The sequence below is a fragment of the Salvelinus namaycush genome, unplaced genomic scaffold, assembly GCF_016432855.1.
Source record: "Salvelinus namaycush isolate Seneca unplaced genomic scaffold, SaNama_1.0 Scaffold363, whole genome shotgun sequence".
Classification (NCBI taxonomy): Eukaryota; Metazoa; Chordata; class Actinopteri; order Salmoniformes; family Salmonidae; genus Salvelinus; species Salvelinus namaycush.
Genome location: NW_024060597.1, coordinates 8,626 through 27,145, shown reverse-complemented (window position 1 = coordinate 27,145; position 18,520 = coordinate 8,626). Strand labels below are relative to the sequence as shown.

The 18,520-nt window shown below is 40.4% G+C and overlaps 1 pseudogene; it reads right to left on the bottom strand.

Annotated features, from left to right (window-relative positions):
* LOC120040563 overlaps positions 1-18,158 on the bottom strand; it is an 88,916-nt pseudogene extending 70,758 nt beyond the window's left edge.
* Positions 18,159-18,520: the final 362 nt, after the last annotated feature.

The window sequence follows — 18,520 nt, the reverse complement described above, 5'->3', positions numbered from 1 at the left end:
CTTGTAAGGATCCGTCGCCAAGAGGGTAATCTACCTTTACCATCGGTCCTATTAGCCAACGTACAATCAATTGATATTAAAAGACGAAGTACGATTACGTATATATCCTACCAACGAGACATTAAAAACTGTTTCACCGAGTCATCATATCACAAACAGCTATTGTTGGGAGTCCCATAGGGCGACGCAGAATTGGCCCAGCGTCGTCTGATGCAGGCCGTCATTGTAAAATAGAATTTGTTCTTAACTGACTAGTTAAATAAAGGTTCAATAAAAATATGGCCATAAGCAAACAGGAAAACACTCAGATGTGGCGCTCCTAGTGGCCGGGGACTTTAATGCAGGGAAACTCAAATCTGTTTCACCTAACTTCTACCAGCGCGTAAAATGTGCAACCAGAGGAAAACTCTAGACCACCTTTACTCCACACATAGACCCAAGTTTGCGGACGACACTACAGTGGTAGGCTTGATTACCAACAACAACGAGATGGCCTACAGGGAGGAGGTGAGGGCCCTCGGAGTGTGGTGTCAGGAAAATAACCTCACACTCAACGTCAACAAAACAAAGGAGATGATTGTGGACTTCAGGAAACAGCAGAGGGAGCACCCCCCTATCCACATCGACGGGACAGTAGTGGAGAGGGTAGTAAGTTTTAAGTTCCTCGGCGTACACTTCACGGACAAACTGAATTGGTCCACCCACACAGACGGCGTTGTGAAGAAGGCACAGCAGCGCCTCTTCAACCTCAGGAGGCTGAAGAAATTCGGCTTGTCACCAAAAGCACTCACAAACTTCTACAGATGCACAATCGAGAGCATCCTGTCGGGTTGTATCACCGCCTGGTACGGCAACTGCTCCGCCCACAACCGTAAGGCTCTCAAGAGGGTAGTGAGGTCTGTACAACGCATCACCGGGGTCAAACTGCCTGCCCTCCAGGACACCTACACCACCCGATGTCACAGGAAGGCCATGAAGATCATAGAGGACAACAACCACCCGGGCCACTGCCTGTTCACCACGCTATCATCCAGAAGGCGAGGTCAGTACAGGTGCATCAAAGCAGGGACCGAGAGACTGAAAAACAGCTTCTATCTCAAGGCCATCAGACTGTTAAACAGCCACCACTAACATTTAGTGGCTGCTGCCAACATACTGACTCAACTCCAGCCACTTTAATAATGGGAATTGATGGAAATGTATGTAAAAATGTATCATTAGCCACTTTAAACAATGCCACTTAATATAATGTTTACATACCCTACATTACTCATCTCATATGTATATACTGTACTCTATATCATCTACTGCATCTTGCCATCTTTATGTAATACATGTATCACTAGCCACTTTAAACTATGCCACTTTATGTTTATATACCCTACATTACTCATCTCATATGTATATACTGTACTCTATACCATCTACTGCATCTTGCCTATGCCGTTCTGTACCATCACTCATTCATATATCTTTATGTACATATTCTTTATCCCTTTACACTTGTGTGTATAAGGTAGTAGTTGTGGAATTGTTAGATTACTCGTTGGTTATTACTGCATTGTCGGAACTAGAAGCACAAGCATTTCGCAACACTCGCACTAACATCTGCTAACCATGTGTATGTGACAAATAAAATTTGATTTGATACAAAGCTCTCCCTCGCCCTCCTTGTGTCAAATTTGACCATAATTCTATCCTGATTCCTGCTTAAAAGCAAAAACTAAAGCAGGAAGCACCAGTGACTCGGTCACTAATAAAGTGGTCAGATGAAGCAGAAGCTACAGGACTATTTTGCACAGACTGGAATATGTTCCGGGATTCTTCCGATGGCTTTGAGAAGTACACCACATCAGTCACTGGCTTCATCAATAAATGCATTGATGACGTCGTCCCCACAGTGACCGTACGTACATACTAGAGATCGACCGATTAATCAGCATGGCCGATTAATTAGGGCCGATTTCAAGTTTTCATAACAATCAGTAATCGGCCTTTTTGGACGCTGACTATGGCCGATTACATTGCAATCCACGAGGAAACTGTGTGGCAGGCTGACTTCGTTACACGAGTGCAGCGTCAAAAGGACCTTGTGTTGCACAGAGCCAAGGTAAGTTGCTAGCTATCATTAAACTTATCTTATAAAAACAATCAATCTACACATAATCACTAGTTAACTACACATGGTTAATGATATTACTAGGTTAACTAGCTTGTCCTGCGTTGCATATAATCAATGTTGTGCCTGTTAATTTATCATCGAATCACAGCCTACTTCAACTTCGCCAAATAGGTGATGATTAAAAAAAGTGCATTGCTGAAAAAAGCACAATCTTTGCACAAATGTATCCAACTATAAACATCAACGCCTTTCTTAAAATCAATGCACAGAAGTAGATTTTTTTAAAGCTGCATATTTAGTTAAGAAATTCATGTTAGCAGGCAATATTAACTAGGGAAATTGTGTTACTTCTCTTGTGTTCAGTGCAAGCAGAGTCAGGGTATATGGAACAGTTAGGGCCGCCGGGCTCGTTGTGAACTGGAAACTAATTTGCCAGAATTTGACAGAGTTGAAGTCGGAAGTTTACATTAACTTAGGTTGGAGTCATTAAAACTTGTTTTTCAACCACTCCACAAATTTCTTGTTCACAAACTATAGTTTTGGCAAGTCGGTTAGGACATCTACTTTGTGCATGACACAAGTCATTTTTCCAACAATTGTTTATAGACAGATTATTTCACTGTATCACAATTCCAGTGAGTCAGAAATGTACATGCACTAAGTTGACTGTGCCTTTAAACAGCTTGGAAAATTCCAGAAAATTATGTCATGGCTTTAGAAGCTTCTGATAGGCTAATTGACATAATTTTAGTCAATTGGAGGTGTTCCTGTGGATGTATTTCAAGGCCTACCTTCAAACGCAGTGCCCTCTTTGCTTGACATCATGAGAAAATCAAAAGAAATCAGCCAAGATCTCTGAAAAATAATTGTAGACCTCCACAAGTCTGGTTCATCCTTGGGAGCAATTTCCAAACGCCTGAAGGTACCACGTTCATCTGTACAAACAATAGTACGCAAGTATAAACACCATGGGTGTCACGAATCCCGCCGAAGATGGTGCCTCTTCCTGTTCGGGCGGCGCTCGGCGGTCGTCGTCACCGGCCTACTAGCTGCCATCGATTCCCTTCTTTTTGTTTCTGTTAGTTTGGGCTGATTGGGTGCACCTGTTTTGAGTTTAGTTTTGTGGGTAGGCTATTTAAGGGCAGTAGGCCCGCCGGCTTTTGTGCGGGCTTGTTTTCTGTTATTTGGTGTTGGTATTTAAGTGGAAGCTATTTTCCGGACAGTTTAGTCCTGTGTGTTTGGACTGGGATTTTCATGCGCCCGTTGTGTTGGGCATGACCGTTGTTACTGTCGACAGGAATAAAAATCCACGTCCTGAACTAACCTGCTCTCTGCGCTTGACTCCTCCACCCAGTACTCCTAGAAGCTCTGACAATGGGACCACGCAGCCGTCATATTGGCTCATTCATCCCCCTCTTCTCCCCTGTAACTATTCCCCAGGTTGTTGCTGTAAATGAGAATGTGTTCTCAGTCAACATACCTGGTAAAATAAAAAAATAATAAATACAGCTACGGAAGGAGACGCGTTCTGACTCCTAGAGATGAACGTACTTTGGTGCGAAAAGTTCAAATCAATCCCAGAACAACAAAGGACCTTGTGAAGATGCTGGAGGAAACAGGTACAAAATTACCTATATCCACAGTAAAACGAGTCCTATATTGACATAGCCTGAAAGGTCGCTCAGCAAGGAAGAAGCCCCTGCTCCAAAACCGCCATAAAAAGCCAGACTACAGGTTGCAACTGCACATGGGGACAAAGATCATACTTTTTGGAGAAATGTCCTCTGGTCTGATGAAACAAAAATATAACTGTTTGGCCATAATGACCATCGTTATGTTTGGAAGAAAAAGGGGGGAAGCTTGCAAGCCGATGAACACCATCCCAACCGTGAAGCACGGGGGTGGCAGCATCATGTTGTGGGGGTGCTTTGCTGCAGGAGGGACTGGTGCACTTCACAAAATAGATGGCATCATGAGGCAGGAAAATTGTGGATATATTGAAGCAGCATCTCAAGACATCAGTCAGGAAGTTAATGCTTGGTCGCAAATGGGTCTTCCAAATGGACAATGACCCCAAGCATACTTCCAAAGTTGTGTCAAAATGGCTTAAGGACAACAAAGTCAAGGTATTGGATTGGCCATCACAAAGCCCTGACCTCAATCCTATAGAAAATGTGTGGCCAGAACTGAAAAAGCGTGTGTGAGCAAGGAGGCCTACAAATCTGACTCAGTTACACCTGCTCTGTCAGTAGGAATGGGCCATAATTCACCCAACTTATTGTGGGAAGCTTGTGGAAGGCTACCCGAAACGTAAACTTCTGACACACTGGGAATGTGATGAAAGAAATAAAAGCTGAAATATATCATTCTCTCTACTATTATTCTGACATTTCACATTCTTAAAATAAAGTGGTGATCCTAACTGACCTAAGACAGGGCATTTTAACAAGGATTAAATGTCAGAAATTGTGAAAAACTGAGTTTAAATGTATTTGGCTGAGGTGTATGTAAACTTCTGACTTCAACTGTAATCATGACATAACATTGAAGGTTGTGCAATGTAACAGCAATATTTAGACTTATGGATGCCACCCGTTTTATAAAATATGGAACGGTTCCGTATTTCACTGAAAGAATAAACGTTTTGTTTTCTAAATTAAACTTTCTGGATTTTACCATATTAATGACCTAAGGCTTGTATTTCTGTGTGTTTATTATAATTAAGTCGGAGAAATGGAGAAATGTCCTCTGGTCTGATGAAACAAAAATATAACTGTTTGGCCATAATGACCATCGTTATGTTTGGAAGAAAAAGGGGGGAAGCTTGCAAGCCGATGAACACCATCCCAACCGTGAAGCACGGGGGTGGCAGCATCATGTTGTGGGGGTGCTTTGCTGCAGGAGGGACTGGTGCACTTCACAAAATAGATGGCATCATGAGGCAGGAAAATTGTGGATATATTGAAGCAGCATCTCAAGACATCAGTCAGGAAGTTAATGCTTGGTCGCAAATGGGTCTTCCAAATGGACAATGACCCCAAGCATACTTCCAAAGTTGTGTCAAAATGGCTTAAGGACAACAAAGTCAAGGTATTGGATTGGCCATCACAAAGCCCTGACCTCAATCCTATAGAAAATGTGTGGCCAGAACTGAAAAAGCGTGTGTGAGCAAGGAGGCCTACAAATCTGACTCAGTTACACCTGCTCTGTCAGTAGGAATGGGCCATAATTCACCCAACTTATTGTGGGAAGCTTGTGGAAGGCTACCCGAAACGTAAACTTCTGACACACTGGGAATGTGATGAAAGAAATAAAAGCTGAAATATATCATTCTCTCTACTATTATTCTGACATTTCACATTCTTAAAATAAAGTGGTGATCCTAACTGACCTAAGACAGGGCATTTTAACAAGGATTAAATGTCAGAAATTGTGAAAAACTGAGTTTAAATGTATTTGGCTGAGGTGTATGTAAACTTCTGACTTCAACTGTAATCATGACATAACATTGAAGGTTGTGCAATGTAACAGCAATATTTAGACTTATGGATGCCACCCGTTTTATAAAATATGGAACGGTTCCGTATTTCACTGAAAGAATAAACGTTTTGTTTTCTAAATTAAACTTTCTGGATTTTACCATATTAATGACCTAAGGCTTGTATTTCTGTGTGTTTATTATAATTAAGTCTATGATTTGATATTTGACAGAGCAGTCTGACTGAGCAGTGGTAGGCAGCAGCATGCTCGTAAGCATTCATTCAAACAGCACTTTCCTGCGATTGCCAGCAGCTCTTAGCAATGCTTGAAGCACAGCGCTGTTTATGACTTCAAGCCTATCAACTCCCGAGATTAGGCTGGCAATACTAAAGTGCCTATAAGAACATCCAATAGTCAAAGGTATATGAAATACAAATGGTATAGAGGGACATAGTCGACGCGTCATAATTCCTATAATAACTACGAACTCAAACTTCTTACCTGGGAATATTGAAGACTCATGTTAAAAGGAACCACCAGCTTTCATATGTTCTCATGTTCTGAGCAAGGAACTTAGACGTTAGCTTTTTTACTTGGCACATACTGTACTTTTACTTTCTTAATCCAACGCTGTGTATTTGCAATATTTCTACCAAATTGAACATGTTTCATTATTTATTTGAGACTAAATAGATTTTATTTATGTATTATATTAAGTTCAAATAAAATTGTTCATTCGGTATTGTTGTAAATGTCATTATTACAAATATATATCTAAAAATGTGCCGATTAATCGGTATTGGCTATTTTTGTTCCTCCAATAAATCCGTATCGGCGTTGAAAAATCATAATCGGTCGACCTCTAGTACATACCCCAACCAGAAGTTATGGATTACAGGCAATATCCCCACTGAGCTAAAGGGTTTCAAAGAGCGGGACTCTAATCTGGAAGCTTATAAGAAATCCCGCTATGCCCTCCGACGAACCATCAAACAGGCAAAGAGTCAAAACAGGACTATGATCGTATCATACTACACCGGCTCCGAGGTTCGTCGGATATTTGCAGGGCAAACTATCACACACTATAAAGAGAAGCACAGCCGCGAGCTGCCCCGTGACACCTACCAGATGAGCTAAATTACTTGTATGCTCGCTTCGAGGCAAGTAACACTGAAGCATGCATGAGAGCATCAGCTGTTCCGGGTCAACATTCCCAAGGCCGCAGGGCCAGACGGATTACCCGGATGTGTACTCCGAGCATGCCCTGACCGAGTCTGTAATACCAACATGTTTCAAGCAGACCACCATAGTCCCTGTGTCCAAGAACACTAAGGTAACCTACCTAAATTACTACCGACCTGTAGCACTCACGTCTGTAGCCATGAAGTGCTTTGAAAGGCTGGTCATGGCTCACATCAACACCATTATCCCAGTAACACTTAGACCCACTCCAATTTGCATACCGCCTCAACAGATCCACAGATGATGCAAAAATTGTCAAAAGACTCCAGCCACCCTAGTCATAGACTGTTCTCTCTTTTACCACATGGCAAGCGGTACCACACGGAAAGCGGTACCACATGGCAAGCGGTATCAACAGTTTAAGCCCGGTATGAGGACAGGGACAGTGGAGGAAACTAAACTGTTAGCAGCACATTGATGTCAAAAAAGTTAGTAATTTCAAATGAAACAATGTTCTTTAAAGTCTATGTTGGAGTTCAGCCGTCATTTGACCTGATAAAGTAGAAAATGAAATGAATTTTGGCCATTACAGAGACGGAGGCCAAGTCTCACAAAAAATGCTTTTCATTTATACATATTTCATGGCTTTTAGAAAAGGCTTTACAGAGTTTGTTTTAAACAATATATTTGTTGTGTAGATCAGATGTTAATGAAGCAATACAGACCACATTGAAGTGTCTGGAGTTTAGTTTGTGTGTTCTACAGTCTTGTAAAGACTGGGACAGACAATTTAACATCCATAATGTTTTGAGAAAAAGTGTTTGTAAAACATGCACCTTACATCGGATCATCTTGAAACTTTCTCTCCAAAGCTAACTTTCATCAAGGTTTAATATGGTCTATTGGTTTCTCTCTTTTCATTGACAGAATCCTTTTTCAGTGTTATGATATTCATAACATCCATATGCACCAGTCTATCTTCCTGTCAACTAACAGAACTCTGCTGGTTGTCCTGGTAACAGATACCAGTGGGCAGATCTATTGTATTTGTTCAAACTAAACTACAGCACTTACTTTGATGTGTCAAATCTGATCCTTTCTTCTCTTCTCCTCCTCTCACAGTTCCACTCAGACCCGTTGTTTTCCTGCAGTCCACCAGCAGCACAGACAACCTCTTCATACCCAGCAGTAAGGTGCTACCGGGAGAGGCACGACATGGGGACTCCAGGAGGGAGGAAGGGCTAGCGTTGTCCTGGTAACCATAAAGAGGGGACAGACACATATCATTATGGATGCTGATGTCACTGTTGACATGAAGTGCTTTACAGAAACTCAGCCCAGACCCAGATAGAGCAAGCTGTATGCTAGACCAGACCAAGCTGTACCATCTGGTGTTCTGATCTGGAGAGACTCTTCTCTGCCTCGTCAGCATCAGGATGTTGTTGAGGCTCCCCAGAGGATCCACAATAGTCATGTCTCTCTCCTGTGTGAATGACAACATCAAACAGATTGTAAACTTATGACCATCTATTACAATCACAGAGTCTTACAAGAGGCATGCATGTATAATGTATAAAAAGGGCCTAAAATGGCCACTTTCATCATCATTTTGTCGAATATTGTTTGTGTTGTAAATGTAAAAGGGTCGTTCCACTAAATGGGTGCCTTTTACGTCCCTTTGACATTTTAAGTAGGAAATTATGCATCAATATTGCATTTTAAAAGCCTGTTATTTTAGATGAAGTGCACTTTAATACAGACAACAAGGATAATTAAATACATCTCATTTAAAAGTCCCCAAAAAATATATGTATCAATGGCAGATTACACCTTAAACAATTCCTACAGTACTGAACAACATAGTCAAGTGTAGAACTTCAGTAGAATGTCCCTTTAAAACCACACATTAGTTCAACAACTGCATAGCTTGTGCCCCTGTTTTTAAGTCAGTACTCACTGGTGGTAATCGGATCTTCAGTCGCCTCCTCCTTTTTCACTCTCAAAACGACGTCCTCCTCTTTTATTGAGATAGCCTCCTCTTCCTCTTTTACTCTAAAGGGTTCTTCCTCTTCTTTCACTACATTCTCTTCTTGTATTGTTACGGCATCTTCCTCCTTTTTGATTCTGAAAGCTTCTACCTCCTCCTCTTCCACTTTGACAACCTCTCTCCCATCTTCCTCTTTCACTGTAATATCATTCTCTCCTTTCAATGTGATAGCCTCCTCTTCCTCGTCTTTCATTCTGAAAGCTTCTTCCTCTCCTTTCATCAGAGCTTCTTTCTCCGTCTAGTTTAGTGAGCTCATGCCAGGTCGCAGTTGTAAATGAGAACCTGTTCTCAACTAGTCTACTTGGTTAAATAAAGGTGAAATAAATACAAATTTAAAATGCTCAGGGACATTAGCCTAGCGCAGTACCAATGTAACAGATTTGCTAATGTAATAAGCAAATTGCGTTTAAATGAACATGTAGATACGTAAACAGAATCCTGTTCTAAACACTAAGATTAATATACACAATATTGGTCTAAAGATCTTAAATGGTTCGGTTTAATGTTCGCTACAAACCACCGCGGTGGGTGAATCAGAAGCCTTTTGTCGCTGTTGAAGAGGCCTCCCGTCCCGTCCACTATATTATACGTCACACAAGAACCATCAACTGAAAGACTCACATCGCCGTCTGCTGCCTGGAGTGGGTAACGCAGACTGGGAAAAAAATCCCCATTACAATGTTTATTCTGGCAAGCAATGTCATAAGAAGTCATTTAAAAATAACCAGATGTTATGTTTTCTCCTCCTTCTTTACAGCCAATACTTTCCTCCAGGGCTGACCTGCCCATTAGGCAGGATTAGGTGACAGATTGAAGAGGGTGGCATATTCCTAGCTAAATTGACCAAGGCTCATCTGGTGGTATAATTTATATTCATTTTTGCCAAAGTTATTCTGAACCTACTGCCTGCAAGTTGTCGTTATCTACACCCAAAAAATTAAAATATCTTCTCAGATATCTCAAATATTTTTCTCAGACTTCAAAAGTGGTCTCCTGATGTGGTTTAATTATTGTTGTGGATTTAGAACATCCAATGTTGTTGTTTTTCTATTAACAGTGTGATTTTGGAAGCGAAAAACAGAAAAACAGCGACAATCAGAAACCTTGAAAAACTAAACGTAGAATATAAATGAAAGATTAGGTCCTTGAATGGTCAAAAACCTCTTCAAATAGAAGTACGTTTATAGCACAAAATATCTTACAGGTAGGCCATCTCTCACTCTCTCTCATCATGTCACAAGCTGAGAGGCTCCCAGAGGCAGGGCAATAAAAGGCAGAGGCTCACTCAACTGCCCCTCCCCTCTCCAACAGCCATCAATCCAGAACATCCTGAAGACAGAACATCTAAAAGATAATCTGGGAATCCTTTCCTCCTCATGGAGATTTTTGAAAGTGAGGTGAATATTCAATGTGATGTTTGTACAGTGTATTCGGAAAGTATTCAGACCCCTTGACTTTTTCCACATTTTGTTACATTACAGCTTATTCTAAAATGTATTACTTAACATTTTTCCTCATCAATCGACACACAATACCCAATAATAATTTAATTTACCACAGGTGGACTCCAATCAAGTTGTAGAAATATCTCAAGGATGATCAATGGAAACATGCATCTGAGCTCAATTCCGAGTATCAGAGCAAAGGGTCTGAAAACTTATGTAAATAAGATGTATGTTTTTTGTTTTTAATACATTTTCTAAAATGTCTAAAAGTCTTTTATCGCTTTATCATTATGGGGTATTGTGTGTAGATTTCTGAGGAAATAGTTTTATTTAATCCATTTTAGAATAAGACTATCATAACAAAATGTGGACAACGTCAAGGGGTCTGAATACTTTCCAAAGGCACTGGAAGTGGTTGAGGAGAGAGCATCATTGCTATATTCGAATTAAAATTATTGACCCATAAGAGAACACCTGACCAAAGCAAGGCGTGACCCATATAGAATTAAAACAATATTATTCTTAATGATAAAATATAATATAATAAACAAATGTTTGCATAACCATAGACATAAAAAACTGGTGCAAAAACTGGTGTATTTAGCAAGACTTTCATATGGCCAGGAAGGTCATTGAGAATAACAATAGACAATAGTTATTGTTGCTAGTTTAGGGATGAAGATAGTGAAGGTTCATGAATGTTACAGATGTGGTGTTCACAGTGCGGATTTTAACAGAGGGGGATTAGAACCCCAAAGTAATAGTGGTACAAAAGATCATAAAGGTCATTTAACATTCTGGTTTAGGTGGAAAAAACTTTTTGGAAACCACTATTCACACTATGTACAGACATAGAAAACCATCACATCAAGGAGGTGTAACAGTGATGAATGGCTATTCAATGTACAACAGTATTCTTCTGTAACAAGCAATACCTGGTAATTATGTTTACATACATCCATGACTGAATGCTTTCATGAACTCCGTTAAAGGTTTTGTAAGTAAGTTGTAACAGGTCCTCATTCAGAAGTTTGAATTAACCTAAAGGCACCAAAACAAACGTTTAGAGAAGTTTGGAGATTATTCCACAAGAAAGGTGCTAAGAGCAGATTTACCTAACTCTGTACAGACCAAAGGAATTCCCAGAGCTAGCCATCCCTGAAACTGTGTATGATAACACCAACTCTTACCTCTAATGGTTATTGTAGATGTTAGCTACAGAGGGAGTTACTGTCAAAGAGCTTTATAAATGCAAAGAGAGCAATGAATGGACCTACGTGACCACAAAGAGGGTCAAGCCTACTTCCTGATGGAGAATACAGGGATGTGCACTGAACCTGTACCCATAATAAAACAAAGTGCACTATGGTCAAATGCATCTAATGGCTTTAATGAAGTGGCAGCTGCATTCATATAGATGATGTCACCATAGTCTAGGACCAGTAAGAACATTGATTGAATGATCTGCTTTGTACTATTAAGCAAGAGGCCTGACCTATTTCTATAGAAGAAGACCCTTTTCATACTCAGCATCTTAATTAACTAACTCATCAATATGTTTTTAAAAGACAGCTTAATGTCTATACAGAAACCCAGCCTAAAACCCCAACTCAGCATCTTAATGAACTAACTCATCAATATGGTTTTTTAAAGACAGCTTAACATCTAGACAGAAACCCAGTCTAAAACACCAACTCAGCATCTTAACTAACTCATCAATACGGTTTTTAAAAGACAGGTTAAAGTCAGATACACCATACAAGGTACACACACTTCAATCATTAGAATTATTTTTGTACAATCTAGAAAACAACATATACTTCGTTTTTTTTGTATTGTTGTACCGGGTCTTGTTGTAACGGGTCTCGTCCCGTGTATTGTCATTACGGGTCTCGTCCCGTGTATTGTTGTAACGGGTCTCGTCCCATGTATTGTCATTACGGGTCTCGTCCCGTGTATTGTTACTATGGGTCTCGTCCCGTGTATTGTCGTAACGGGTCTCGTCCCGTGTTTTGTCACTACGGGTCTCGTCCCGTGTATTGTCACTACGGGTCTCGTCCCGTGTATTGTCATTACGGGTCTCGTCCCGTGTTTTGTCATTACGGGTCTCGTCCCGTGTATTGTTACTATGGGTCTCGTCCCGTGTATTGTCGTAACGGGTCTCGTCCCGTTTATTGTTACTATGGGTCTCGTCCTGTGTATTGTCATTACGGGTCTCGTCCCGTGTATTGTCATTACGGGTCTCGTCCCGTGTATTGTCATTACGGGTCTCGTCCCGTGTATTGTTGTAACGGGTCTCGTCCCGTGTATTGTCATTACGGGTCTCGTCCCGTGTATTGTCATTATGGGTCTCGTCCCGTGTATTGTTACTATGGGTCTCGTCCCGGGTATTTATTCGAGGTTTACACCTCGCTCATTGTTTGGGTTACAGCCTCGTGTAAAATATACGTGTTTGCTTTGGGCTTCGTCCCCGTCATCTTTATGACGTACGCATCTGTGGGTAGAAAAAAAACAACTATTTTGTATTCCTGCGCCTGTCTCCGATCTGTATACAACGTGACACACTTCAATCATAAGAATCATTTTTGTGCACTCTAGAAAACAACATATACTTAGTTTTACACAGATTCAATAATAATGTAAGGTCAACAAAGGTTTTCTGTAAAATAATGACAGCATACTGTAGTTCAGATAGAGACTGATCAGCAGGGTGGGCAATATAGTACACAACTGTATCGTCTGCATACAGATGCAGGTAGCAGTTTATTTTGACAAAACAATATTGTTAATGTATACAATATAGTTGTTTATTATACATTATAACATATAAAACAATGCCTAGGAACTAAAGATTTTATATGCAACATTTGAACAACAATTTGACCACCCTTGGGTTACGATGTATATGACATGACAAGATACTTTAGTCATCTTTTTTTATTGACATGTTTATAATCCAAAAGTATGTTTTTAGAGGGGAGGTAAATACAGTTTATGTTAAACTGTAGAGAACAAGAACCTTTGGTGAATCAAGGAGTCCCTGATATTTTATATACTACACATGTCCAAAAAGCTGGTTCTGACAATAAACTTTTTAGTTTCAAACGTCAAGACAGGTCCGTACTGTAGTACTACGCTATTACACTGTTATGTTCTACTAATGTACTAGTATCTGAGATGTTAAGAAATATCTACAAGGGGAACATGTACACAATATAACATATTCCCACAGCATCTAAGGATACTGACACTGACATTATATTATGTTATGTGACAGTAGCATAAGGATACAGAACCAGTCAAAAGTTTGGACACATCTACTCATTCAAGGGTTTTTCTTTATTTTCACTATTTTATACATTGTAGAATAATATATGAAGACATCAAAACCATGAAATAGCAGTGAAGTCCTATTACCAGATAGGAAGTAGCAGTGAAGTCCTATTACCAGTCTTGTATGTATCAGTTCATGAGGGTTGCCTAATCACACATATGACATTTTGGAAAGATGTGACCTTTTTAACCCCTCAAAACAGCACCTATGACCTCAATGTAAGGCACTTCCGGTTGTCACAGGAAGCTACAATTAAACACATTTCCTCACTGGGACACCCTTTTACATAATCCTGAGTTTAAAGCCTTTATGTTAAAAACTGATTGTTTTCAGAGGGTTGAATACCTCTTTTAGGGTTTACTTAACCACTTCCGGTTGCTCCAGGAAGCTGAAAAACAACACAAGTAATCCTTATAGTAGCCTGATTAGTTGTTATTGATGATAGTTTTCTAGGGTAACCCTAACCCACTTAGTCATCCAGTTGAATTTCGAGCAGCAGGCAATGTATTCCTAAGGGGAGAGAACTAAGGCACATTTAGGAATTGATTCACTGTTTTAAGGGTTCATTTCAAATGGTCTGAGTAAATAAGGAGGACCTCCCAAGCATTCCTGTGGTTGAATTGTGTTTCTAGCCTCCACGGTTTGGCTGCTGTAACCCAAAAGCACCTTAAATTTAGGTCAGGCTTCATTCTGGGCCTAGAATGTACACACTCTCTCCCTATCTTAATGGATACCTTTATGAAATAGATTCTCTCTCTCTATGACAAAAGACAACAGACATGGCATTGACTCAAATCAAATTTATTTATAAAGCCCTTCTCACATCAGCTGATTTCTCAAAGTGCTGTACAGAAACCCAGCTTAAAACCCCAAACAGCAAGCAATGCAGGTGTAGAAGCATGGTGGCTAGGAAAAACTCCCTAGAAAGGCCGGAACTTAAGAAGAAACCAGAATTGAAAAAAATTAAAGGATCAGGGCTGAGCAGGGACTTCATTGGCATTTGTACTTTGGTTCTTGGCCCTTTAAGGTTAGAAACCATCAAATCCACATACTTTAGTGTAGACATTCATTTATTTATGATTTCATGACTGTTTGATAGTAGATCCCTGAATGGGAAAAAAACCTTCTCCAAATAGAAGTATGTTTGTATCACAAATTATCTTACAGATATATCTTACAGATATTTTGACCATATCTGACAGGCTCCCCTCTGCAAGGCAATCAAAGGCTCCAGCTCACTGAACTGCCCCTCCCCTCTGCAACAGAAGATAACGAAATGTTGACATCCTGGGAAGATCTCCTCCAAAGGTCATTCTCTTAGCCTATCAACAATTTTCTGACAGGGAAACATTCAAATTACAGGGACAATTTAAGCCTTTCCTGTGGCTCCAGGTCCATAGCTTAAATCAGTAAAGGTAATCCTTAAGCCTGATGAGCTGTCATTGTAGGTGATTTTGCAAGGCAAATCACCCGTGAGGACCTGACATTTTCAGTCAAACTTGCATGGCTAAACATATTACAGAAATTACAGTTTTTGAATTTTTAAAAGAGAGGTTTGTTGGGTTCTGAGAATATTTGTCCGTCAAGTTCTTACTCTAATATGTAGAACCAAACATGTTAATGGATAGTATTGTGTCCCATTAGATTTCAAGCAGATGGACCTAGCAGTTGAGAGAAGTAAGGTACATTTTGGAATTTATTCACTGTTAAGGGTTCATTTCACATGGTCAGAGAATATATGGAGGACCTCAAAAACATTCCTGTGGTTTAATTGTGTTTCTAGCCTCAACGGATTGGCCGCTGTTACCCAAAATCACTTTCAATTTAGGTCAGGCCTCATTTTTGGGCCTACTTTTTTGTCTTGAGAGAAAACAGCCCATGCTTCCTATGAACACAACTTTTTCAACATTTCAAGATAGCAGTTTGTTCAATAGGAGAACAGGGCTCTGGCGGGTTAGGTTTAGGTTTCGGAGAAAATGGACCTCAAAGAGAACAAAATACACGGGCGCATGTTCTCCAACTCTATTGCTCCTTTGGATACATCTTTATGAAATCTATTCTACTGGAAGTGAGGAGACATTCCCAAAAGGAGGGGGTAAAGGTTATTGTAGAATAAAAAGTATTTTTTTTTTTTTTTAAATGTCACATGTATGAGGAGGAGGGCCGCTGCGGTGAGAACGGAAGACTAGGGTGCGGGCCCGGGTGGAGCCGCCACGGGTGCAGATCTTGATGGTAGTAGCAAATATTCAAACGAGAGCTTTGAAGGCCGAAGTGGAGAAGGGTTCCATGTGAACAGCAGTTGAACATGGGTCAGTCGGTCCTAAGAGATGGGCGAACGGCATTCGGAAGGGAGGGGCGATGGCCTCCGTCGCCCCCGGCCAACCGAAAGGGAGTCGGGTTCAGATCCCCGAATCCGGAGTGGCGGAGATGTTACTGTATGTTCAAATCATGGCCCATTTTCGTAATACCTAATACAACAAAATTGTATTCAGTTTACTGTATTTTAGGTGCACCTTACCAATCACATAAATCATCTCCTTTCCTCTTGCTGGCTTCTCCACTTGTCACAGCAGTGGAGCAGTGTAAACATTAATCTTTTAATGATTTCTTGACTGTTTGATAGTAGATCCCTGAATGGTAAAAAAAAAAAAAACTCTCCAAATAGAAGAAGTATGTTTGTAGCTCAAAATATTTTACAGATATATCTTACTGATATTTTGGACATATCTGACAGGCTCCCAGAGGCAGGGCAATCAAAGGCTCCAGCTCACTGAACTGCCCCTCCCCTCTGCAACAGAAGATAACGAAATGTTGACATCCTGGGAAGTTCACCTCCAAAGGTCATTCTCTTAGCCTCTCAACAATGTTCTGACAGGGAAACATTCAAAACTACAGGGACAAACAATTGCTTCTGGCCTGTTCGGTTGCATTTGACTTTATTATTGTACCAAAACTTCTCAGACTAGAATATACAATTAGAAAGTACATTTAGAAACTATGATTAGAAACTATGGCCAACTATGATCATATGCGATAATTAAAAATGGTGAGAAACTATGAATAAACTGTGAACAACGATGAAGCCATGTTTGTGTGTGTGTGATGATCTATTATTTAATATTGCACATTCTCTTTCAATATGTATAACAACAGAAGAAAACAAAATGTTGACAGGCTGGGAAGATCACTTCCAAAGGTCACTCTCTTATCTCCGCCACAGCACCACCCAAGGGGGGTTGTTTTGAGACCCATCAGATTTCAAGCTGACGGACCTAGTTGTCAAGCCATTCCAAATCTTCTCCTTCTCCAACAAAAGATTTTCTTGACACCCCATAGTCAAATAACAGTTCTTGTTGCACCTGAATGTCTCGTAGGGCAATGAAAAGGATGATGTTCCACACGTTGCCATCCTCTTCTAATTGCTGAAGCTGACCCTTTATGTTGCTTCTCTTTCTGGAGTGATTTATCCTACGTCCAATTGTGTCCATCTCTGGGTGGCAAGGGCAGGGCACAGTCTTTGCATCTATACAGTACGTTTTCCCTGACGATTCCTTGTAGAAGTAAAGGAACCCCATCTCGTCATTATCTGTTGCTTCCAACAATTCTTTCCCCTGCTTCCCTGAGAGTGGGAGACCGTGGTAGTCACAGACAACTTCCCCTTTAGCAAATGGACGTGTCGTCATGACCTTTTTTCCTTTATCAGGGTCAGTGGCAATGTACAGTCCTTTCCACTTCTGGGACTTCACCAGCTTCTTAATTGCCTTGTTGTCTTTTGGTGTGTCAGTGTTAATTGAAGGTTGCCAGTAACAAAGGACATTCTCCACTTTCACTTTGTTCTTCTCCCAGTTCTGCCTTTCAATGTATCTCTCTACTTGACTTGCAGTGGGCTGTCTTCTGGGGAAGTGCGCTGTAACAAAAAAATAAGTGTTATTAATAATTTCATTTATTCAATAGTAGAAGCCCTTATCAAGTAGTACTTTATTTACTGACTAAATAAAGTACATTTTTGTAATATATAATATAACAAAATTGTATTTAGTTTAGTGTATTTTAGCTGCTTCATACCGATCACATAATCCCGTCTCATTTTCTCTTGCTGGCTTCTCCACTTGTCATAGCAGTATCTCTCATACGTTCCTGCAATCAGTCGTCTGTCCTTCGTCTTGATTGATTGTCCATCAATTGTGACAGGGAAGTGTTCATAGAAGAGTTTCAAGGTCTGTGCCTCATCCAACTTTTTGCTGCTGGACAATGCTCCTTTTCTCCTTGTGCTTGCACAGGAGGGGCCTGCAGTCTCACTACTTGAAAAAGGGAACATAACACATTTGTATCTATATGTAGCAGCATTTACAAGACAATGTAAAGTGTAATTTATATAATTTGTGTAAATACTTACTCAGATTCAATGGACATGGCAACTTTGGAGATCAGCTTCATTTCCATGCAGGCATTGACTGTTGTCTTCAAGCGGTAATGCTTTTTAGTTGTAGCAGTTGTATGGGCCAAGTAGTCAGCAACAAGGGACATCTCTTGGTCTGTGAAGCTGGCTTTGGTATTTGTCTCTCAAAACTTTTCTTGCTACCTGGCTCGTGATGTTGGGCAAGTTGTATCTGATGAAAGAACAAGAAAAACAGTTTGGTTTCAGAAAACTGTACTGTCCAAAAAGTATTGTGGAATGATTAAACAGTGTTCTCCTTAACAGTGGTGTACTTACTTGGCATGAAACCTTTGTAGGTCATTGGATGGGTTGTAGATGGGTTTCCCGGTTGTGGAAATGAAGAATCTCTCATCTTCTTGCATGTCATCAGAGTTTTTAAGAAAAGCTGGTCGAACATGTCGGTAGTACACATCGAACCACTGAAAATATAGACAACATTAATACATGTAAATAGGGGGCACCCGTTTCACTT